Raw genomic sequence first — 25,554 nt, 5'->3', positions numbered from 1 at the left:
ATTACCCTCAAATAGGGTGAGTCTCATGTATGTTATCTCATTGAATTCTCACAGCAACTCAGTGAGGTAGGGAGTATTAATGTTATAATTTCCATCTTTTGATTGAGAAAGCTGAGATCCATAGTAGTTAAAGAACTCCTACAAGGTCACAAAGGAAGTAAAGGGCAGAACTGGGTTCACATCCTCCTATTGTGACTCCAAGTCCAGTAGGAAGATGGACTCTTCAACCTTTGGGAGTCTCTCTAGATTTATCTGTCTTTGGTAGTTTGTTGGCCCGCTACAATGTCTCTCCCCTTTTCTAAAGAGTCACCACCAAAAACAACTAGAAAATCTTGACAGTCTGTTCACTTCAGCTTGAGAAAGATTATTTCTTGGCTTTAAGATAAAGTGGGAGAATAAAATATGTAAATGAAAAATAAGGAGGCAAAATAAAAATGAAGATAAATGCTAAGAAGTGGGGTGATTCTCCTCACCAGTTGTCTTCCTCTTCCTCCTCCTTCTTTTTTCACTCTTCTATGGAGAGTAAAACAATTTTGAAGGCACTTAGAGCCTCGGCTCCCACCACCTTAGGTACATTTATTCATCTTTGAAATATTTTCCACATTTTATTAAGAAACAATCATTTTTCTGAAGATCTGCAATAGTCAATGGTCAAGTTATTTGAAATTTAGAATATCCAACGTCACTCATATTGACATTTAGATGATATGCTTTGGAGTGACTGAAAGCACTGAGGATTTGATTTTAAGGCAAATGAATGGCGTATTTGCATTTAGTGTTTCCTTTTTTTTTAATTTCAAGGGGAAAAGAATCAGGCAGTTGCTATAATTACTACACTGATGGTTCGGTGGGGGCAAAAATGTAATACATCATAAATTGGAAAGTACAAAAAAAAGCTTTAACAAATTTCTCTATGAACTATTTCCTATAGCTCTCTAGTCTATTCCATGAGCAGCTATAAGGGACCACAAACTTGTCAGTGAGAGAGATTTTAACATTTTTCAGTTTAAAACAGACTTTTGGGTTATTTTGTGTATTTCAAGTAAGTACTCAGTGTTTCTGGGTACCCTCCTCCCACCCAGGTCTTCTTCTCTTAACAGTCCTGGAGGAAAGGCTGGGAGAGGAAGTGCTAGTCCTCCAGCTAGCCTAGAGCTGTTGGATTAAAATAGGCCCTTGATGGCCTCCAGGACAATGTCCCTTATCCCTCCTGGTTACAGGGAACCCTGCTGACATCTGCTGCTGAAATCTGTGGTTGTGAATCTCGTAGTCGTTCTCCTGATTCAGCCCAGACCTAGGCTACTGCTCGTGCTGCAGACCATCTGGTTGCAGCCAGAGCCGACGTGGTTGGGGAAGTGCATTCTTATTCCATGCCTCAGCATCCCTGTGGCAGGCACACTGGCTCTCCACTCAGCCATCCCCAACAAGGGCCATGTGATCCCTTCTCCAACATGGAAGCCATGTGAGACCCTGGGGGCACTGCTCTGGCCTTCTCTCCTCTTGGACCTGTCCCTCAGCCAATTCCAATCAGCTCGGACAGGGCCATGTTAAAGCTGGGGTCCCTGTAAGGAATTTAAAATTGTCACAATGTATATCCAGAGAAGTTAGGAAAGGCCCCCTGCTCTGGAAAACCTCCAAACATATCTGATTGTCTCCATCTGCCCACTTCTCATTATTTTGATCCAAAAGTGGACAGGGAGGCTGCTAGCCCATAGAGGTCCTTTGCGAAAATTAGAAAATGACGTCTGTCAGGTGGATATACCCTGGGCCAGGGTGCACAGCTTGGTGAGTGGAACAAGGCCTGGATATCCATCCCTATGTGGCTCATTGGCCAGATACCTGTGTGCGGTAAATGAACTGCACAACTACTTAGAGTGGCCCTGGAAACAGAAGGTAGGACCCAAATATCTGGATGTTTCCTTTTCTTCTCCTTTCCTTATCTTCTCACCTCCTCCCCAAAGAGCTCCCACTTCCCCTTTCTCTTTAGGTAGAAACAAACTTCCTTTACGTCGCAGCCTAGGTTATTGTTCCCATGGCTGATGGCAGAGCTCTATGGACTGAGTGCATCGCGTCTGGCTATCAAATCTAGTCTTGCTATAAACTAAATTACCTCCAAAACTTAGCAACGTAAAACAACAGTTTATAATCTCACACAGTTTCTAAGGGTCAGGAATCCAAAAGTAGCTTGGCTGGGTGGGTTGCAGTCCAGCTGTCACTCAGGTCTACAGTCTCTGAAGACTTGACTCCGACTAGAGGATTCGTTTCCAAGCTCACTCATGCTGGAAGGAGGCCCCAGCTCCTCATTGGTGGGCCTTTCTGTAGGGTTGCTCATGACATGGCTTCCCCCAGGGCAAGTAACCCGAGAAAAAGTGACCAAGATAGGAGCTGCAATGTTTTATAACTTCCTCAAGAGTGACATACTATCCCTTCTACCATCTTCTGCCAGTCACATAGACCAACCCTAGTACAACGTGGCAGGGACAAGACAAGCTCGTGAATACCAGGACATAGGGATCAACGCTGGCCATCTCGGAGTGGTTACGACATTGTTCCACCAGTGTTCCTCAATGGGAGCAGCACTGCCACGTGGGGCAGGACGATTCTTGCCTGGGTAGCACTGTCCCAGTCACTGTTGGATGTTTACTACCCCGACCTTCACTCACTAAATGCCAGCAGCACTTCACCATCAAAGGGGCCCCCTGCAACATTTCCAAGATGAGCAGTACTCACCCCCAGTTGACGACCCATCTAGTATGTGAGTCAGAAGAACCTACAATTTGAAAGTTAATTGGAAGAAAAATACATCAGTTTACTATTTTTAAAAATATTACAACTGTTGCACTGGCAACATATTTTCCTATATGGCTTGAGGTGACTAAGGGATTGATAGTCCTATCACATTGAGGACTGTAATTTGAAATTGGAGTCAGAAAATTTACACTTAATCAGGCTCCTACGATTTGTTAGCCTAGGGCCTGGAGCGAGCTATTAGACTCTGTGAGCCTCCTCTGCAAATGGCCGGTAATGCTACTCACCTCACATGGCAAGAGCTCAATAAGGAGAGCGAGGCACCCTTGAACCACTCGTGGACTCACTCCTTCCGGAGACACTCGAGTGTCCCAGTCCCCAGATGCTGCTGCAGTTTCCAACAGGAGAATCACAGGAAGCAGCTTATCCCCACAGGTCTACAGAACAGGCCAGGATCCCCCCAACAGGGCACTCAGTGCAAGCCTGGCTTTACTCCTTCACGGAAGCCTGGCTTTTCCTGCTACGAGATGACCGCTGGGCTTTATTTTGGGGAGGCACTTGGTTGTGCTCAGTCCACTATTCCTTTTATCTTGTTGCCTTCCCTGGTCACTGGCCAAGGTGTAACTCTCTTGGGACAACTTCTTTCTCCCATTTCACTGCTCTGTTCTGGGTTTCCTTTCCCCTGACTCAAACTCCACTGTTTCTCTCCTCCTGAAAGTTTCCATTTTCCTTTTGGAAGGCGATCACACACTTCTCTCTGAACTGCCTTCACTTCCTGGAAACCTGGCTCACTCCTGAACTTCCCTTGCAACATTCTCAACTTGTCTTTCTATCAAAACTCTCAGGCAAAACTCTTCCACTCACAGTTGTCTAGTTGTCTACCTTCTTTGTGCTCTGGGCTTGGGAGCACTGCAGGAGAAAATCACCCAACTTTCCAGAAGGGTGACCTCCAAATTCACTCCCACATTGCCTGGGCCATCAGCACTGCCCTGGAACTGCTGCTTCCCAGTCTCCCGTGTTCCTTCAGCCTCTGAGGTTATTATAAGCCTTTTCCTCCATTCATCTCGAACCTTCTACTTCGCTTCTTCATACTTCTACCTCACCCTGATGCTCAGATGACCTTGTCTGTTACTTCACACACATGCAAATAGAAGCCACAGATAAGAATACTCACACTTTCCTGCCTTCCCTGCCACCATGTCACCTGTCCCTACACCTGTGCCCACCTTCCTCTAAGACTAATCCCTCTACTTGGACCTCGGCTCCATCACCATGGGCCGCCTCAGGTACTTCCCTCCAATTATCTTCCCTCTTCTATATTTCAACATCAGCGTTTTCACTGGATCCTTCCCATTTAAATATCCTCAAGTCTCTTTCATTAAAAAAAAAAAATTGCTTCCTCCAACTCTTCCCTTCCCTCCCCTGCCCGCACTTTTCTCCTACCCTCGCTTCTCCCTCACGGCCCAAGTTCTTGGAATACCGTTCACATTCTCTGCAGCTTCCTTACCTCCCCTCCCTCTCAACTCAGTCTGTTTCTGCCCACTCCTCTCCTCAGAAACAGCTCTCACCCAAGTCACAAGGCACCTCCTTATTGCTAAATCTCGTGAACATTCTCATTTCTCATCTGACTTGACGTCTCAGCATTTGACACTGTCCTCCGCACCCTTCTCTGCTGGAACATGCTTTTCCCTTGCCTTCTATTCAGCTGCATTCTCCTTGTTTTTCTCCTCGTTCTCTGGCTGCCCCCTCTCAGTCTCCTTTTTGACAATCTTTCCTCTGCCTTTCTCTATAACTCAGTGTCCTCGAGTCTCTGACTTGGTTCTCTTCCCTCCTCTCACTACATACTCTCCCTAGGTGATCTCATCCATTCTCACAGCGACAAAGAATATTTACATGCTAATGACCCTTGAAACCACGCCAGTGGCCCAGAAGTCTCTCCGGAGCTTCCAACCTATATTTCAAAAAGTCTTCTGGATGTTTACACCTGGGTGTCCTACAGCCATTTCCACTCAGTCAGGCCACAGTTGAGTTCTTCGCTTCATTTCCCCACTAAAACCTGCTCCTTCTCCTGGGCATCTTTGACTCTTCCTTCTCCCTGACCCCTACACCCAATCAGGAGCCAGATCCTGACCATTCTACCTCCCCCAAACATTTCTCAGCTCCGAGCGCTCATCTCCATTTGTACCGTCACCAGCTGACTTCAGGTAACCTTTTCTCTTCCAATTATCACTATAGCCTCCCAACAGGTCTCTTGGTTTCCAGTCTTTACATCAAACCCACAATACTCTTTCTGGACCTCTAATCATGTCTGCTCCCTCAGCCCTGCTTAAAATTCTTCATTGACTCCCTCTTGTCCAGAGGATATAAAGCTTTTGCATGGTCTGGTCTCTCCCACATTGTGTCTTACTACCGCCACCCCCAACTTATGCTTCCCCTACGCTGAACTATTCATAGCTCTGTAAAGTGCTTGCTGTGTCTTGCCTCTGGACTTTTGCACATGCTTCTCCCTGTTCTTTCCTTCTTTGTGGGTTAACTCCTATTCATCACTTTTTTCATGATGCCTGCTGTGGCCTTCTTGTAACAGTTACGTGTTCCTCCTGTCGTCTATCATGTTACCCTGTGTTGGCCTCTATAATAGCACCAAACATGTTTTAATTGTTTATCCACCCTCAGACTTTAAGCAAGAGACCCTTTCTTCTCTGTGGTTTTAACTCCAGAGTCTAGATAGTGCAGGGTACACGTTAGGAGCTCAATAAATAGCTGTTAAATAAAGGAAAAGTCACTCTATTAATACTTATCACATAAATGGCATATGATGGAGACATAAATATTAGTTGAATTTGAACTTTAGGTGATGGGAATATTAGGGAGCTAAAAGATGAATTTAAAGGGGATAAAGAATCAAAGAGATTTCCCTCCTTGCACGTGTCTGGGCCAGGAAGGCGGATGCTCCTTTATCCTCAGCCGTCATCTCTTTGGCAGGGGCTAAGCCCCTGCCACCTAGAGTTTCCTCTGCTGGCCCTGGTATTGCCATTTCAAAGACAATATTAAAAACATAGGATGGGCCAGGATGCGATAAATTATTGTTTTCTGTTCAGTTCAGCTAGAAAAGAAGTAGAAACTCAAACGGAAGAGGAGAAAATACTCTAAAAAATGCTGCAGTTTCCTGGGCTGAAGTCTAAGAAATATTTACTGTTTAGAATTTTTAATGTTTATTTAGGTGGGTATCTTGAAACAAACAGGTTTCTTATTTGTCCTGCAAGTTAAAAAAAAGGCAAATCAATATATTTTCTAATGACAATGTCCCACCCGCCTTATTTATTGAAGAGAAGAGTGTACAGTTACTAGTAACACCCACACATAAGTAAATGAAACACTATTATGCAAGAATTTAAGGAACACCAACTAAACAACAGCCTGGGATCAAAAAACAAAAAGAAATGACTCCTCTTAGTCGTAGCCACACGTCCTTTCCCTTGCACCTCGGATCTCCAACAGACTTCATTTCTCTCCCGTTTGTCTTCAGAACTGGGGAGGAGAAGTCCTGGATTTGGCAGGCTCAGCTTGGAACCCACACTCAGTCAAGCAGTGCTGCTGGTTCAGAGGATCCTGGAGGCCAGTAACACTTCCAGCCCCAGGGAGACGTCTGTTCCAAATTTTTCCATCATTCCACAAGGGAGTTCTTTTTGCAAAAGGCTTTGGCTGTTCCTAAAGCTTTCTCTCATGTTGTCTTTTAAACAGCATTTTGTGGGTTTGGAACATGGCAGGTCCTCCCCCCCCACCCCAGATGTTTCTGGTTTGCAGGATGTACACCTGTGAAGCGGGGTCACTTGGGAGAAACGCTTGAGTTTTATTTACAGCAGGGGAGAATGTGGTCTTCACATGCAATGTTTGAAACGGTCATTTTGTTCTCAGAGATCAACGGCAAGACCTGTCAGGATACAATTTGCAGGGATCGGAAAAGAAAATATTAAGGTCAAAATCATCTGATCATTAAATGTTTTTTGAGTCCCTATTCTGGCTCCCCACCGTTATTCTAGGTGCTGAGAATACAGCAGTGGAAAAAAGAAGAAGAAGAAAAAGAGAGATAAGTGTCTGCTCTACTTGGGGAATGGGATAGGGAAAGATGGACAATAGAAAAAAATAACAGGTAAATTTATAGTTTGTTAGATGAAATTGTCCCGAACTTTGAAAAGTAAATTTATACGCTGAGATGCCTGCTTTTTGCCATGCAGGTGGTTTCCCTGCTTGGATGAGATGACGTATGCGCAGTGTCTAGCATACTATCTGACACAGATTGGTGCTCAACAATATTAGTTTCTGCTCTTTTCCTAGCTTGAGTTACAATCCAATGAGAGTTGGGTTTTTTCCTGCTTTTTGTTGAGAAAGATTGGCCCTGAGCTAACATCTGTTGCCAATCCTTCTCTTTTTTGTTTGTTTCCTCCCTAAAGCCCCAGTACATAGTTGTATATCTGAATTGTAGGTCATTCTAGTTCTTCCATATGGGATGCTGCCACAGCATGGCTTGATGAGTGGTGTGTAGGTCTGCACCCAGGATCTGAACCAGTGAACCCTGGACTACTGAAGTGGAGTGCCCAAACCTAACCACTCGGCCATGGGGCCAGCCCCCAGTGAAAGTATTTTTGCACATTAAGAATAAGTGTTATAAGACTCACTTTTAGTAAAATGCATAGCTTAACTTCAATCTAGAGGGACTTTAGGTACAGCCATGATGGAATAATTCACATCATCAAAAGTTATTGTTAGCCACTCAATTTATTCTAAATCATCATCATAATAAATATTATCAAGAAGCTATCTTCACTTTGTTTATCAAGCAAAGTGACAGGCAATAGGAATCCAGAAATTATGAAGTCACGATCCCGGTTCCTAGGCGTGATTAGATAGGGCAGCAGTAACTCTAAAATAAGGTAGTGTAAGATAAAGTCCAGTAGCCAAATACAAATAAAGTCTTTTGGGGCCCAAAGAAGGAAAAGCTATACTTGTACTTTGGGGGAGAAAGGAAGAAAAGCATCAGAAGGGGCTTCAAAGGGCAGATGACTTCTGAGATGAGCCGGACAGAACTGAAGAGAGTTTGCGGGACAGGGAGGGAGCAAGGAAGCGTGTGGCGGATCTGGGCCCCATGAGTTGTCCAGTTTGCCAGAACAGTGAATGTGCAAGGGGCGAGGTGGAAGATGGACCTAGAAGGGGGCTTGGGATCACAACAGAGTGTCTTCAGTGGCAGGGTGAGGGTTGGTATTTCATGCGGCTGGCACTGTGGCACATTTTGAGATTTTTGAGGTGAGAAATAACACGAGTGGCTACGCATCAGACAGCAGGCAGGCAATGGGAAGACCAGTAGGAAGTGATTATAATCAGCCAGCCAAGAAGGAATGAAGATCATAAGTATGGCAGTAGCCGCAGGAATTTATAAAACGTTGGCTCAAGATGTCCAATGATTCTGTTTTACTGTCTTTGCGGCACCTGTCACCATTTGAACCCACCACATTCACCTATTCGTGTGGTTATGGTCTCTCTCCCTCACTGGATGATACACTCCACAGAACAGAGACCTTGGCCCTCCCTTTCTTTGCTGCCTCCCTGGTGCTGATAGTGGTTCCTGGCTAACAGCAGGGACTCAACAAACATGTGTTGAATGAATGAATGACTAGTGTGGAAATAGATCTGATATGACTTGACAAACCACTGATGCGGAACAGGTGGGAGGCAGAAGCACTGAGATGCTGTGAGGAGAGTTTCCTGCTTGGTCCCGGAAGAATGTTCAACACACAGCTAGACTGCTTTCCCACATATCCACTTACTTCCTTTTGCACTTACGCTGTGAATCTTTAAGAGGTGGCTCTTTCTTTACAACGACTCGTTGTTGTCATTGTCCATTTGTTGCTTTGTTTTATTTTATGTTTTTTGGTCAGAGGTTTGGCGATGAAGTTTGTCTTGTGTTTTTTATCAAGAGTGTTTATCAAGGGTGTCTTCAAGGGAGGAGGCCCCTTCCTCTTCTAACGATAAATTATCAGGACCCTTGGAGGGTGTGTACAGTGAATCGGAAAGATTTATCTGTGATCAGCAAGAAAAGAATTTAAGGCTTGGTTGGCTGCAAATTCCTACACGTAAAGACACTCACTAGTTTTGATAAATACTGCTTCCAAGACTTAAAATATTTTTTAAAAAGAGACGGTGCATTTCTGAGTTACTATTACATTAAGAGCAGAGACGAAGGATGGATTTTCAAATCTGATCTGGAAGGAGAGGGCAGGTCAAAGAGAAAACTGCATCAGAGAACTGGAAAACACTGAGGGACACATGACTTGAGGTTAATTTTTGAGAAGTGAATTTGTAGCCTCTAGGAAAGTGGGGAATACGAGGGTTTCCAGGGGCAAGGATTATGAAGCCAGGAATTGGGTAGAAATAATTGGCCCCCATCTGCTGTGAGAGGTGGCTTTGTTGAACCCGAGGTGGGGGTTGAGCTAAAAGATTCTCTGTGGAGAAGGTGGGACCTGCATTGTGAGAACCCAGGGAAAGGAGATAGTGGAGGAAGTTTCTCTTAGAGGCATTTCGTGAAAAATGGGAGTGGTGGTGGCGGGAATGGCAGAGCGAGGCAGGAAGTTCTAGCAGAAGCTGGGTTACCCAAGCCTAAGCAGCACTGGATGTGGAGAAACTCATTATGCTGATGGGTACAGCAGGGAGAGTTTATGATCCCCTCCATACATCACACTGCATATCTCCAGGGGGGCATCACTCACATGAAGCTTCTGTACAGGAGTTGACAATCACATAGACACTATGACCGTTGCATAGACAGTATTTTTCATGGCACTATTCCAGACTGCCCTCTCCACCACCCCAGAATAGTGCAATGAGGAGTTCTGTCTACTAGGGAGGTGAAAATCTTGGATTTTGGTGTTAATACACTTCTGGTTGCAAGTAACAGAAACTCAACTCAAATGGCTTAAACAATAGGGGTATATTGGCTCCCTCCTCTGCATTCCAAGAATAGAGCTGGCCTCTGTTTCCGTCTCTTGGCATTGCCTTCCTCTGTGTGTTAGTATCATTATCTCCTATTTCTGGATTTCTCCTCTGCTTTGTGTGTGTATGTTGGAGGGGTGTGTGTGTGTGTGTGAGTGCCCCCCTAGAACCACGTGAAAAAGTAGAGAAAAGCAGGTCCTTCTTGGGAAGAAATATTGCTATCTTCTGAATTACAGAGGATGTGAAGACCACAAGTAAAATGTCCATGAGCAGGCTTCAGTGAGGTGGCTGGGGCACCATTAATGATCACATCTGTTAACCTGTATGCCCAAATCACTTTCTTAACACATTTTTTCTTCGTTGTTGAAGTAATTCCAATATATTCTTAAAAAAATCTGACATGAAAAATGCTGTTTAAAAATCTTCTTTCAGGGTCAATTTACAACCTTAATTAGTATGGATTGGTGAGTGACTATGCAATTCTAGAAATGAATATCACTGGATTAGGTTGTAAGGAGTATTTTATAGAGAAAGTCAGTACATGGTGTGTGTTTTTAGTTTTTGTCATCTGGTTCTAGTCACTGTTTGGCAATAGGATTTTATACGTGGCTCTGTTAGTGCAGCCAAAAACCCTTGCATATTTCACAACTTGCCACTCTTCCTAAAGCTTTAGTTAGACTGGAGCTTATAGCACATGCTGCTGGATTAAGCGTCTAAAGTGAGTCTCAGGGGCCTAAAATATCTCTTGTACCCACACATTTCCTGGTAGGCCAAACTTCACAAAATAAACACAGATGACCTCTCATCCATCCAGTCTTCCGGAAAGTTTAGAAATGATGCAACCTTCTGGCAATATGACATGACACATTGCTTTACTTGTGCAGAGCATGAACTTCCTTCATTCTGCACAACCCTGGACAAACAAGCATTTACATTAGCACTGCCCCGGATTCTGAAACAACATCGAGTCGACTTTAACGAAACTTGACATTAAATAAATGGCCTTGGTAGGGGGGAGGAATGAGTCAACATGTGACAACAGGGGAAGTCTCGCGGTTGCTTCATAGTGACATCTGAGACATTTGAGAAAGTAGAAGCTGGTTTTTCTGTCAGTACCTCGGTTTCCTCTCCTTTCTTCGTGCCCCCTGCATGCAGGAATAGCAGTGTCTGGAATCAATAGAGGGCCCTTCTTCCGAGAGCTTGAGAGTTTTCCCACACGTGGAGCTGGCTGGCTCTGCTCTTTCCTTTGCGGGAGAGAGTGAGCAGTGAGAGTTCCTCCTGCTCTTTCGTCTGCCTCATTTGTCTCTCTACCACCAGCCTAGCTCTCAATGCAGTTTCTCTTTCTGGGGTGGCTTATTCTGCTTTCTCTTATTCAATAAATGAAAACAAACCTTTGAATGTTGGTTAGTGTGCTATGTGCCTCTTTCAACCCCTTTTGATTGTTCCATCTACTTTTCGCTGACTCCAAGATGGGGTAGATATGTCCTTACTTGTTTCCCAAGGGTTTTTATTTTGTTTTGTTTTGGAAGATTTTCTTTCCTTTGCAATTGCCCAGTTACTCTGTTTTCTCCACTCCTAAGAGATAATCCACACTTAGAACTGCCACAGTGTCACAATTATGGTGCATAACTAGGCACAACAATACTTGAAGAATTCTGGACACAGAGGTGATCCAAACTATTTTACTTATAAGGCCCTTCACCCTCTGTTTCCCAACTATTTCTCCAGTTTGTTTACTCCTTATAATGTATCCCATATGACAAGGCTTCTCAAACTGTACAAAGTGAAGAGCCAGCTGTTTTCATTTCCTGTCAAGGTCAGATACATGGTCCTACTGTGCAGGACTAGCATGCAGCTTGGGTGACATGCCACCCACCACACCTGGTCTATTTCCTGTCCACGGGGTGAAGGCCACTGACCATGCAATGTCAAGTTGCTAATGTTTCTACAGCCTACCCTTGATTTCTTTCCTTATTGTCACAGAGTGTAACAAAAGATTCGCAGTCCACTGACCACACTTGGCATAGCCCAGCCATAGGGCTCTATCCTCACTAGATTCTTACCATTTTTTGAATAAACCTTATTTGTCATTGCTTTTGAACTCTGACCCTAGGTGTTCCCTCAGCTGAGGTGCCCCCGTTTCCCCAGCTTTGCCTGGCCTATCCCTACTCATCTTTGAAGGCCCATCTCAAAATTTTTTTACTTGAGAAATAATTCACATTATATAACATTCACGACTTTTATGTTTAAATTCAATGATTTTTAATACATCTACTTTGTTATGCAATCATCACCACTGCCTAATTCCAGAACATTCTTGTCACCCAAAAAAGAAACCCTGTCCTCATTAGCAGTCACTTTCTACTCCCATCTCCCCGCAGTCTGTGACAACTACTCCTTTCTGTCTCTACGGGTTTCCTTATTCTGGACATCTCAGATCAAGGGAATCATACAATATATAGCCTTTTGTGACTGATTTGTTTTAGTTAGTGTAATTTTTTCAAAGATCACCCCTGTCGTTAGCTAATTTTTGAGATTTTTGTGGGTGCTGGGTACTATGCTGTGTGCTTCACACATGTGAACTTATTAAACCCTCATATGATTTTTTGTGAAGTCGGTTTTATTATTTCCATTTTACAAAGGAGGGCACAGGCAGAGAGAATAAATTGTCCCAAATCATGTACCCATAGGAGTGAAAGCTGGAGTTTGACCTCCTGGGCATATCTGACCCCAAAGCCATTGCTCCAACTGTTAGGCTTTCAATAAACGGAAGCTAATCATATTAAAATCTCTCGTTTGGAGCAGGCCCTTGCTGTCCTCTTAGAACCAGCAACATTTCACTTCTAAAGATTTGGTGGAATTTTATCTTTAGTTTACTCAAGAGTATTTCTAGCAAGTGCAGTCAATAGTTCTCATTTTTCCAATCAGGGTCTTACAAAATAAAAAATAAATTGTCCTATTCTTATAGCTTCCATCATACCCAGCACCTAAAACCCTGCAAAGTGTCGTTTATCCCCATTCACCTGCCAATCCTACCAAACAAATGGAGGCCCTTATTGATTTCATCTTTGAATTTGATCTTGAAGAAGAATATCTGGGATTCATTCAACACATACTTATTAACATGCCTTTTCCAACTGCTGTATGCTATAAAGATATTCTTTCCTCTCTGCTGATTTCCTTTTTCCCTCTGGGAAATAAGAGGATTCAAGACACTACTTCACTGTCAGGAAAACCTTTGTCATCTTTTGTTTTTGTACTGCTTTTTTAATCACACACAACCCCTAATTATTGTGTTACTGGTGCCTCCTGGGGTGTGGACATAGGCGCTACCACTTATTAGAGGGGTGTGTATGTGTGTGTGTGCGTGTTTCTATCTACGGATATAGATATATCTTACAATTATCACAATCATGATATAAGGTGTGTTTACTACCACCAGCCCTTAGGTAAGGCAATGGGGCTATGGAGAGACTAAGGAACTTGCCAAAGATCACACTTCTAATAGTAAAGGAAAATCTTGTAGTAAAGGGCCTGTTTAAATTATTTGATCATGAAACACTCCCCTCCCTACATTTTAAAAACGAACACTTTTATAAATAATTCAAGAGCCTATGTAAGACCCTCGACCCTCCCCCATCTTTTGTCACCCTGGGAAGCCTTCCCAGAGGGAGTTGATCACTTCCTCCTCCTGCCTGCCCCGGCCCTAGAATCTGCCGGTGCTTGGGATGCTGTGTTGTAATTTATTTGTTTACACGTCTGCCTCTTTCTGACATAGGGCAGGGCCTATGTCTTATTTTTCTTTGTGTCTCCCAGCGACGCTCAAAATGTAAAACGTGTCCAATCAGTGTTTATTGATTTGAATATCTGTCACTGTCATATTTGACACATGCATGTTTCTCAGAACCCCAGGTGAGGAGAGTAATGCCCATTGCTCCAAAACAGGGAAGAAGGAAAACAAGCTCATCACTACTCAGTGCTTCTTGGGGTGCTAATCCAACATACATAAACATCTTTATCTAAAGGGCCCTATGGGTTAGTGTGGACTTTGGATGGGCATGTGTTCTCATTAGACGAAACTGCCAAGACGGAAGAGTCAATTTATTTGAGCAGGTGTGTACCAATGTGGCTTCAAAAAAGATGCTGTTATACCATTTTTGGTGGATCTTTTTTTTTTAATTCTTTTCTGTCCAAAAGTGCTGTGTTTTCTTCTCATGCTTTGATCCAACAGAAGAAGAAGATTGCTTATCGTGTTTCTGGATAAAACTGGGGCAAAACTCTGTTGGGCTTCCCACCTTTGGTTCCATGTTCAAGGCTTCTTTTATTGTCCATACTCTTCTTGCGTACACTGGTCCTTGACCTGACTCCCTGCTCCCCTCAAACTCTGCGTATTCTCCAGCCCATTTCTGTATTTGCCATTGAAAAAACATTTTAGGTCATCCTTCTCTTTTCATTACACATGTCAACTGTGGACATGCCGGTGGATTAATGAAACATCCCCAAGATGAAGGACATTTCACAGAGGTCAGTTGATGTTCCTCAGGTCACACAGGAAAGTGAAAGCTGAACCCAGAATCCAGACTTCCTGACCTCTGTCTTCCACCAGTTTTCACCCTCACTGTATTTTTTATTGTTGTTAAAGCTTCATGCGTTAACACTACTCCCCGCCCCCAGAGTTTTATAGAGAGAGAGACATAAAAGCTCTCTTTTCGCAAGACATTAAGGGAATGGAAATTGTGAAGAAAGCTGTGAAGAGCCTCCAAGTCATATTCATTATTTGCCTAAAGGGCTAGGTTAAGTACACAGGAAAAGAGTAGTCTTCCTACTTCCCAAGGGTGGACCCAGTGTATCTGAGGAGGCCATTCTCTGGCCATCCCTGAAACTCATGCAGGTGGTGACCTCATCTTTCTCTGAGCAAGTGTGGCCAATACTCCAAAGGCAGGCACCCCCACCCCCGGGGAGCAGGCAGGCGGGGCCAGGATGTGGGGAGGGTGATTCAGCAGGTAACAGCGGTTTCTCTCAAACCACCCTACAGAAACGCCCAAGAGGCTCATCCTCTCAGACAAGTTTCAGAGGAGGGAGACCAAACTCCTAGTTGCCCACACTATTTTCCTCAAGATGAATTTTCCGTTTTCCCCTTTAGGAGAAAAATTTCATATCCCAATTCACATAAGTTGGAAAATTCCTTATGAATTTGACCACTGCAATATGGTTTCCTTTTCTTTTGTTATGAAAAGGTTTGGCAATAAGCACATCTTAACCTTCTTTCAGCTTCTGATAAGAAGTTGGGGTGCTGCAAGATGAGGAGCCCCAGGATCCAGCACAGTCTGGGACCCACAGCAAGTGTCGAGAGGTGTTTGTGGAGGGAGCGGGGAGAAGAATGGAAAATTTTGAAAGAATCTCTTCTTGAACTCCCTTAATCTCTTCTGAGTTTAATAAGCATATAAAGATGATGCTTTGCTGAAACTCTAAATATAACTCTTGATAACTGAAAGCTTGTAGTAAATAAAATTAATTTGAAATGCGTTGATGTCTTTTTCCTGACTGCTAGGCACTAGGATCATAAGAATTGCAATGTTGTTCCCTTGAAGCATATTTTAAAGTGTTTTTTCCTTTCTCAGCGAATATTTTTAGAACCAACATTAACATGCAAATTATATGGATAAACCCCTTCTCCCTGCAACCTTCATAATAGCCTGTGAAAAGTCAGACCACAAAGGCACAAAGAAAGTCTTATTACTTTTAACCTTTGGGGAAAGCGCTTCATCGACCACTCAGCATTTACGTGGGTATCAGACTCAAAACATACCTATGACTCCCACCGGCTCTGCCAGAGAACTCTCCCACAAGCATACCGAGGTGTTCTTCGGACTCTGCTATGGAGACAGTCTGGGAATTAATGACACAGCCTGGGAAGGACAAAGGGGAGGGGGAAAAGGGATTTCTGAAATGTCAGGGACTCCCTCCTGCTGACTCTTTTCCCGACAACTTGTCAGGGGCTTTTCTCTGTGGTCCTGGAGTTGGACTTTCCCACAGGTAAACCGGGTATTCAGCACTCACAGGGGGCTCGTGCTTTTCTGGGAAGCCCTAGGGTGTGATCTGGAACCCAGTTAGGCTTGGGAGTGTCCCCTAATGTTGGTGACTTCAGGCTGAAGGCCCTGGGCTGGTGTGAGGCGTTGATGACGGAGGTGGGGTTTGGTGCTTCCAGGGTTCCAGGGTTCCAGCCACGCTTTCTCCCTGTCTCCTAAGAGAGAAGTCCAATTCCTATCATTCCCTGCTTTAACCAATGTTGAGCCTTTATCACCCACAGACTAAATCTAAATTATTTAGTACAGCACACAAGAATCTAAGAAAGTGGCCCCGACTTACCTTTCCTCTCTCCTTTCTTGACGTTCATTCATCCAGCACACTGGATGCCACAGTGCAGGCTCTCTTCCTAGACCCGGCCGTCCCACTGACAGTGCCTGGTAAGCCATCCCATTCAACTGCCAGCCATCATCAAGCTCCCTCCTGAACACGTTTAAAATCTCTATTGTGAGGCTCATTGCGTTAGAGTAGGATTACTTTTTACTTCTCTGTGTCTCCACAAGACCGTGAACTCCTTGAAGGCAGGGGCCGTATCCACGTCTCTCTGAATTCCCGCCTCCACACAGGCTGGGGCAAGGGCAGAGTTAATTTGGTGCAAGACATTTATATTATATTCTAGTCATATGCAATCCGCCCCTGTCCTGGGGGCAAACAACTAGGATGTAGCACAACCCCGGGGAGACTTCCAGGCAGGGTCTGCCAGCCCTCCTGTGTGCGTTGCTTGGGATTTCACCTCCCTCAAAGGCTAGGAGTTAACTGAGGTTGAATTTACTTCCTATTTGCAAATACAGTCAAATCAAATAAGAAGGCAACGTTGAAACAAAGACTGCTGGAGTGGGAGTCAATAAAATTGGATTCTAGCCTTAGCTCTGACATTAACTAGTGTGCATCTTTGGAGACATTACTTGGTCTCTCTGACCTTCAGTTTCGTCATCTATGAAATGAAGAATTTGCTCTACGTGTCGTTATTTTCTAGGGAACATCCATAGTCTCGTATGGGGCAAAAATCCTCAAGAGGGGTTCAAGGGAAAAGGAAGTGGGTGATCCAGCTTCTTAGGCACAAGAAGACTGTGAGGAGGGGCCTGGCTCAGGCCCAGTGCCCAGGGAGTCCTGAAGAGATGAGGGGTCCATTTGTCCCTGATGCTTTTCTCTCCACATCTCAGGTACTAGAGGAACCTGATCTGGGGCTTCATCTCCCCTTTATGCTCTGCTTTTTTTCTTGCTTTGCTGTAAGTCTCAAACCTTCCCTCAGCTCCTCTCTCTAGCCCAGCATTGGCTCCTTTGAAAGGGACATTTTATTCTGATGTTTACTTAGAAATGTTAGGACTACAAAATCTGGCGTGGTTGAAGACACCTCAGAGTAAGCGAGGGAGATGGAGGCCTCTCGCTTGAAGGAGATTTGGGGAGGCGCAGACCCTGGTGGCACCAGCAAATGGAAGCCAACTAAGGTAAACTTTTTTTTTTCCCCAGTTCGTAAATCCTCCTTGGGAAACTGGTATAATAGATGCTGTATAAGAACTCCACTGAATTCTCCCCTCTGGAATCTTCGGGGCGCCTGACATAACCCTCACCCTCCGCACGGTGGAGGGCTGAGAGGCCTCTCTCTGTGTGCTCCATCACAACTTTCCACTGAATCTGGGTTTGGGCGGCTTGATTTGAATGGGGGATTGTTCAGCTGTAGCCAGTGACCGGCAGAGCTGCCAGTTCCAACACTTGAAAAAATACAGTACTGCTTTTAAAGCAGAGAAGAAGGACGTTGAAGCAAGGATGCAGGGGTTCCTTGTCAAACACACTGCCCATCTGTCCCGGCTCTCCTTGAAGGGGAGGACTGAGGCTTCCTGAAGGCAGAGAAACGGTCCCCTGACCTTCCCCTCCAAACCAGCAAAAATGAGGAAGGAAGCCCGCTCCATCTCTGTGCTCTCCAAAAGACCATTTATTGGGCAGAGTCAAAGCCATAGCTCCTTTCCCATTAGCTCATTCTCAAAGTCAGTATTTATAGGGTAACTATGGCCTAGATGTGTGCCATGGACATCTGGTAGATGCTCCAAGTTAATGCTGTGAAAGGCATTTCTGAGATGGCAAAGAATGTTCCGTACTCTAAGAATCAGTGTAGAAATTATACACATGATCTTTCTACTGAGATGAAATGTAATTACACGGTTAAATATTCATATTTTAATTATTGGAAAGAAACACATTATCGAATTATTATTGAAATATTTTCCACGTAGAATCAAATAGGAAAACCTAAAGAGTTAGCCTGTTCTGTACTTGCACTGAAATAATTTCATTGTTTGCTGCAGTGGGAACATTTTTGTACAAGAACTGAAATTATTGAGTGATTTGACCATTACTGAATAAAACACTTGCTAGGAAGCCGAGTTGCTACTATTGGTCACCTTCGAAATTTCACGGGAGTGTTTGGGTACAAAGAAAATGGAGATTCTCTAAAAAGGACCACTTTTATTTTGCTGGTGTTGGGTGGATGGCAGAATGGGATGGTCGCTGACTATTCTCAGGGATTCAGACAATACATTTAAAAAAGAAAACAAAACAGGGGCCGGCTCGGTGGCTCAGTGGTTAAGTTCACACGTTCCGCTTTGGCAGCCTGGGGTTCACCAGTTCCGATCCCGGGTGTCCCATCGCTTAGCAAGCCATGCTGTGGCAGGCGCCCCACATATAAAATAGAGGAAGATGGGCACAGATGTTAGCTCAGGGCCAGTCTTCCTCAGCAAAAAGAGGAGGGTTGGCGGCAGATGTTAGCTCAGGGCTAATCTTCCTAAAAAAAAAAAAAAGGACCAAAAAAGAAAAAACAAAACAAAGCAAATCTAAGACATTTCTCTTTCTGGGTCCTCATAAAGTGCTGGGGAAGGGATTCTCACATACGTAGAACCCAGCTTTTTTAGCCACTGATAACATCCGTCCTTCTTGAAAGGATTAAACTGAAGCATTAGGAATGTGCCTTCTGCCAGTCTTCAGAGCAAAGAAACAGAATATAGAAATAATAGCCGTGTGGACCTTCTAGATGAGCCCAGTGGGGGTAGAAGCGACATTCCTGTGAGAGAATACGTTGTGAATGGGTCCTGTAAAGGCAAAATTTCAAGACCACAAATACACCTCGCTGAGAAAGAGGTGAATTTTCCCATTGTTCTAAGTATTCTTTAAGCAGGAAGATGGAGAAAAATATTCAAGGCATCTGCAAAGGAAATGAGTCCCAGAATCGCCTTATTTGGTGCTTTCTCAAAAACGACACCTGCCTCATTCACCAAATAAACAGTTTTTCAGTCTTTTTACAGACTCCAGCCCTGCTGCTCTGAGGAATGAATCAGAGGCTTTACATTTACCACAAAAATAACTAAATGAAGGAAGCGATTTGCCTCTCTCATTTTATCACATTAGGAAGAGCAAAGATTGCAAGTAAGATATAATTCTTATTGCCTGATTGATCATGTAGGAATGCTGACTATATTTTTACTAAAAAAACAATGCTATGTTCTCAGATTCTCAAAATGGGTAGGCCAGAATTACTTAATCAAATCTATAGTAGGAAGTGCAGAGCTGAACAATGCACGAGCTGGTGTGTTTTGACTTCACTGTCTCCATGGCAACGTGCACGAACGAATTAAGAAAAATATGAACGATTTGTCTTTAGGGTAGGAATTTGCCAAATCTTATTTAGTCTAATTAGTTTTAAAATTAATGATATTTTAGGTGGTTAAATGTCTTCTCAGGAATTCTCATACACAAAACCCATTGGATTTACTGACTTTGTTATAATTAAATGTCCATATTTTCAGACTAAAGCAGTCGTGGAGTGAGAATTACTAACTTGCATAAATTAAAGTGGTGAGCATTTCAACAAAGGCCTTGTTGGTAAGAAGCCAAAATAACTGTTCAAAAGTGAAAATCCTAGTTCAGCTGATTATTTGACATCAAGTCAACCCCATTTCTTGAAAGTAAGGAAATATGCTTTTAATTAAAATTTTATCTGATTTTAGGCAAATCGTACTAGTCTATGCAGGCTGTGAACTCAGGGAATTAACTGGAGGACAATGAAGGGCAAACCCAATGGAATCAAAGGGACGTCAAAATCCAAAATCCAAGGACTCTCTCAAAGGACGTTCAGTCTGGAGTATCCAGAAGCTTCGATCAAAGGCCAAAGCGAGGCACGTAACCTTTCTCACTGCCAGTTTAAAGAAACGAGCAGAAGGCTACAGCATTGCTCAAGAACCCAGCTTTTCTTTGGGGGCCAAAAACACAATCCGTGCCAGGAATTGCCTGGGATGTGCTGGAGACACAGGGATCCTCCTTCTGCTCTGTAAGATTAGCACAAGGTTAGCTAGAGAGATAGAAAGGAGGTTGGTAAAGAGTAAAAACAAAAAAAAAAGTGAAAAACCTGAGCTTTGACCACTTGCACATGAACAGCCAGAATGCTGTCTGCAATTGGTGTTAAATGATTGAACAGAAGGAAGCAATTGTTCCTGCACCAACGAGTGCGTGATCCTGAGCAAAGGATCAAAGACAATGCAGGACTGGTGTGATGGGAAAGGAAAAAAATCCACCCGAGAGAGAGAGAGATTTCCCTGAGACTCTCCAATGGCTTTCACAGTTTGTCAGTGAGGAAGGCTGGAGACCTTGCTGAATAAATATTCTGTATGTATTATTGTGAACACACAAACACACACTGTTTACGAAACACATTCCATAGTACGCTGCCATCATTCTCAGTCAATAAAACTTCATAAGGTTCTGAATTTTAAGACAAATTTGTTAAAGATACACAGCTGATCCAAGAGTCTTTGAGTGACAATTTTAGTCAAGATTCTGCTACTCGAAGGGGGCAAACTAGTGACGCAACACTTTTTAAGGCACTGTGTTGAATCCATCTTGTATTCGAGTGTACTGCGTGTTGCCCTGGGCACTGTGGCCAATCCGGAGAGGACGTCTTCTCGAAGTCAGCTCACAAACCAGGAAACAGTCATTCAACAGATGGGCAAGACTACAAAATGGATTTTCTCCTGGTGTTAGGAATGAGGAGAAACTAATTCCTTCTTGTCATTTACAACAACAACAGTTTGAGCAGAGTTTAGAAATATAAACAAATAGTTCAAGAGAAGACAGAAGATTTAAAATTAAGATAAAGAAGTTAGCCGTTGGTTCTCACTTTTGTATATTACCAATGTGTATGTTAGCAGTGTTTTCTGGACAGAAAAGCTTTTAAAATCACTGTGCTAAATGTAGACGCTAAAACTATCAAGCTTCCAGAAGAAAACAGAATATCTTTGCAATTTCAGAACTGGCAAAGATTTCTTAAACACAACACTGAAAGCATTAACCATAAAAAAAGTAATCAATTGGACTTTATCAAAATGAAAACTCTGCTCATCAAAAGACACTGTTAAGAAAATAAAAAGGCAAGTCACAGACTGGGAGAAAATATTTAAATATATATGTTTGACAGAATATATAAAGACTGCATACAATCCAACAATAAAAATACAACTCAATTTTTAAAATCACAAAAGACATAAACATTTAACAAAGGTAGGTGTATGGACGGCCAAAAAGGACATGAAAAGGTGCTCAATATCATCAGTCATCAAGAAAATATGAATAAAAGCCACAATGAGATACCATTTCATGCCCATTCGAATAGCTAAATTTTGAAAGACTGACTATTCCAAGTGTTGGTAAGGATGTGGAGCAACTGGGACTCTCATTCATTGCTGGTAAGGATATAAAACAAAGCAACCACTCTGAAAACAGTCTGAGAATTTCTTGTAAAACTATGCATACACCTACCCTATGACCTAGCAATTTCATTCACAGGTATTTGTCCAAGAGAAATGAAAACAAAAAGATTTGTCTAAGAATATTTATAGCAGCTTTATTTGTAATAGCCAGAAACTGAAAACAGCCCAGGGGTCCTTGAACAGGAGAATGGCTAAACAACGGTGGTGTATCCATTCCATGGAATATCACTCAGCAATAAAAAGTAACAAAGTACTTATACATGCAACAATGTGGGTTAATTTAAGAAACATTATGCTGAGACCAAGAAACCTTATATCAAAGAGTACATACTATATGGTGCCATTTACATAAAGTTCTAGGACAGGCAAATGTAATTTAAGATAAAAAAAATTCGTAACAGTGGTTGCATACGGCAAATGGGGGTGGGGATTGATTGGGAAGGAGCTTTAGCGAAATTTCTGGCTTAACGGAAATATCCTATCTCTTGTAGGAGTTGAGATTACATTTGCCCAAATTCTTCAAAAGTACACTTAAGATTTGTGCATGTCACTGTACATAAATTTTACCTACAAAATCTGTAAACAAATACCAAACTCTAGTTAGCGATATGCATGTTAAAGTGTTTAGGAATAAAGTGCATTGTTGCCTGCAACTTACTTTGAAATGCATTTAAAAAAATGAGGAATTGATGGATGAATAGAGGAACAGCTTTGTGATAAAGCAAATTAGCAAAATGATGCTTGCAGAATTTAGGTGGTGGGTATCAGGACAATTGTCGTCCATTGTACAGTTCTTTCCACTTTTTCTGTACATTTGAAAAATTTCATTAAAAACTGTTAAGGGAAAAAAATAATGTTAAATATACACTTGCCCTGTGACCCAGCATTCCTCTCCTAGGTATTCACCCAAAAGAAATGAAAAAATATGTCCACACAGAGACTTACAAAAGAATGTTTACAGTAGCATTATTCATAATAGTTTCAAACTGGAAACAACCCAGGTGTCCATCAATAGGAGCAGGGACATGCAAATTGTGGTATATTTATATACTGGAGCGCTACTCAGCAATAAAAAGAAACGAAACACTGATACATACAACAAGAAGACTAAAGCCCCCATACTGTTTGTTAAGCCAAAGTCAGAGACAAAATTCAAGAACAGGCAATCAGAACATGGATTGCCTGTCAGATTTGGGAATTGATTGTAAGGGCCATGAGATAACTCTCTGGGGTGATGAAATGTTTTATATCATGATTGGGCGATGGGTATTTAAGCGTATACGTTGATTAAAACTCACTGAATTGTACTCTTAAGATCTGTGCATTTTTGTATGTGAACTTTACGTAAGGTACGGGAAGGGAAAAGCCTAGGAGAGAAAGATCCCAAATTATAAGCAGGATTGTCTTTCTCTGTGTGACTACGGATGCCAACTTAGAGAACTCTGAAGAGGATGAGGCAAAGGTAATAGATTTCACGTCAGGAATCCAACTCTAATTTGCAGGGCAGGTCTCTTCTTTGAGATGTCCTGAGATAGCAAAAAAGTCACTCTTCGTATTTCAAGGTGTTATGAGAGACAAGAGACATATCCTAGTCAATTTGTGGACAATATAGATCTCAGGCCCAACTTCAACTGTACAAGATTATGGCCACACTAGTACATTTTTCCCTTCTTTTAGGAAATGTACAGATTAAGTTCCAGTAGGGAAACTAGATGTTGAAATTGATGGATTGAAATCCTTGCCCTTTAAGTCCCCCTAGGCCCTCTCTTGGAGTCTATTCTGTACATAAGGCAAAGAAGGTGGGCTAGCTGCTTTGTTTCCGAGCTCTCAGCAGGTTAGAAGCAGCAAATTAGAAATGGGGAGGAGGCAGTGAAATAGCCAGAGGCCGTCACTCAGACAGCAAGTGACAGCTCACAGCGGGCAGAAAGGATGAAATGAAGGGAGAAATAGAAAAAGCCAACCTAAATACTCAAGCATACAACAGTAAGCCAGGGGTCCCCGCAGCTCAATTTATTTAAATAACTCCCGAGTGCACTGCACTGTTTTACAGATCAGTCTAAAGTCTTTTTCAATGTCTTAAGAGAAGAATCAGGAAGGTAATGGCATCTGTTATACATTTTCTAAGCCAGAGAATTGCTACAGTTTCCCCAAATTTTAAGGAAATATGATTAGAATAATATTGAAACATTTTTGATTAGAGAGATAAACTTTAGTTATTTAAAAAAAAGTGCTTCTGTAAAATATTTATTCCCTGACAATAAGGAATAATACATTTTTTACTTCTTAAGATTTCCAGTGAAGGTTAACTCTTCAAAATCATACAACATTAGATAATATCTTGACAAAGAAAAATAACAGTAACATTGACCTCTGTTACCAAAGCTGATGTCTTGAACTTTTTATCTTTCAAAAGTCTGAAATGTCATCCCTATTATTCTATAAGGGCTTTTTATATTCAGACATGTCTTGGAATTCTTTTCTTCTGAATGTCAATCATTATATCAGATGAGATGTTGAAATTTTCTTTTAACAGTTCTATGAAAAGGCAATCCCATTTTGTGCATTTTATACCAAGCAGTGTGATGGAGCCAGCTCCTACCGATTTGTGAGGGCTGATTGTGGCATCTCTTCCCAGCTATGAGCTCAGTGACTTCACGTTGTCAGCTTGAAAATGGCCATGGTGGGAGTATTCATACCATGAAATCAACAAACACTATAAATCAGGGCTATTTTCTTTTCTTTTCTTTTAAGAGAGTTGGTTGTTAAACATTTACCAGCACGCCACTGGTTATATCAGATTCTTTAAATACACTAGATGGGCTTAGAGTCAATTGCCACCACTTGTGGCTCTTTTCTTAGTGAGAAATGTAGATTGCTATAGCTGGTCAGTCCTCAGGACAATTGGCAAGGCTGGAAAACTTATTTTGCTACTTATATTTTATTAGGGTCTAGGTAATTCGGTTTAGTTGTTAAATTATTTGAGCAATGGTGACAAAATAGATGGAAATATGCTGAGTAAAAACGAAAATAAAGTTTATGGGGTCAGTATTCTTATAAAATATGATCCTAGGGCAGGCCCGGTGGTGCAGCGCTTAAGTGAGCATGTTCCGCTTTGGCAGCCCAGGGTTCACCAATTTGGATCCCAGGTGCAGACATGGCACCGCTTGGCACGCCATGCTGTGGTAGGCGTCCCACATATAAAGTAGAGGAAGGTGGGCATGGATGTTAGCTCAGGGCCTGTTTTCCTCAGCAAAAAGAGGAGGATTGGTAGCAGTTAGCTCAGGGCTAATAGTCCTCAAAAAAGAATAAATAAAAATAAAATAAAACATGATCGTAATAACACTAGTTTCAAGAAATCATACATTTGTCAGATCCTTATAGGTCTTGGAAGAAATAGACAAGTAACTGAAGCAAATATTGAGCTGCAGTCTTCATATCTAGAATAGAAGTGGATCAGAAACCTCCACAGAGGCAGTTGTTTTTACCAGGGAAGGTATAAGCCCTTCCATTATCTGGATATTTGATGCTCATTTAAAGCACTCAGTCTACCAGTGAGTAATATGGGTGATTGTAGGGAATTCCTGAATGTTATTACTTGTATAAATTCCACCTGATGACACTTATAACCTATTTGGAATTTGAGCCTTGATGCATGCTGACTTGTAGGCACCTATTTTTGACCAGGTTTTACTGCTTTGTAACAACCATGAACTATTGACTAGGGCCAGAGCTGTCATTATAAGAGAAAAAATGTTCAAGTAGTCTTTTTCTTTCCTCTTTAAAACTAGGAGAAGACTAGTCATATGCCCACAGAAAGATTAATTGGCTCTTTACCCGAGTCTCATATTCATGCATATTGAAAAGCAACAAAGAATTTAGGATGAAAAATATCTGTTTATCTAGTAAGTTCTGTTACTTACTGCAATCAGTTCATCAAATTCTCTGACTAATTCCACCCAAAAACTTGAATTCACAAATATTTATT

This window comes from Equus przewalskii, chromosome 18 (assembly GCF_037783145.1).
Source record: "Equus przewalskii isolate Varuska chromosome 18, EquPr2, whole genome shotgun sequence".
Lineage (NCBI taxonomy): Eukaryota > Metazoa > Chordata > Mammalia > Perissodactyla > Equidae > Equus > Equus przewalskii.
Note: the sequence above shows the minus strand (reverse complement) of the source record.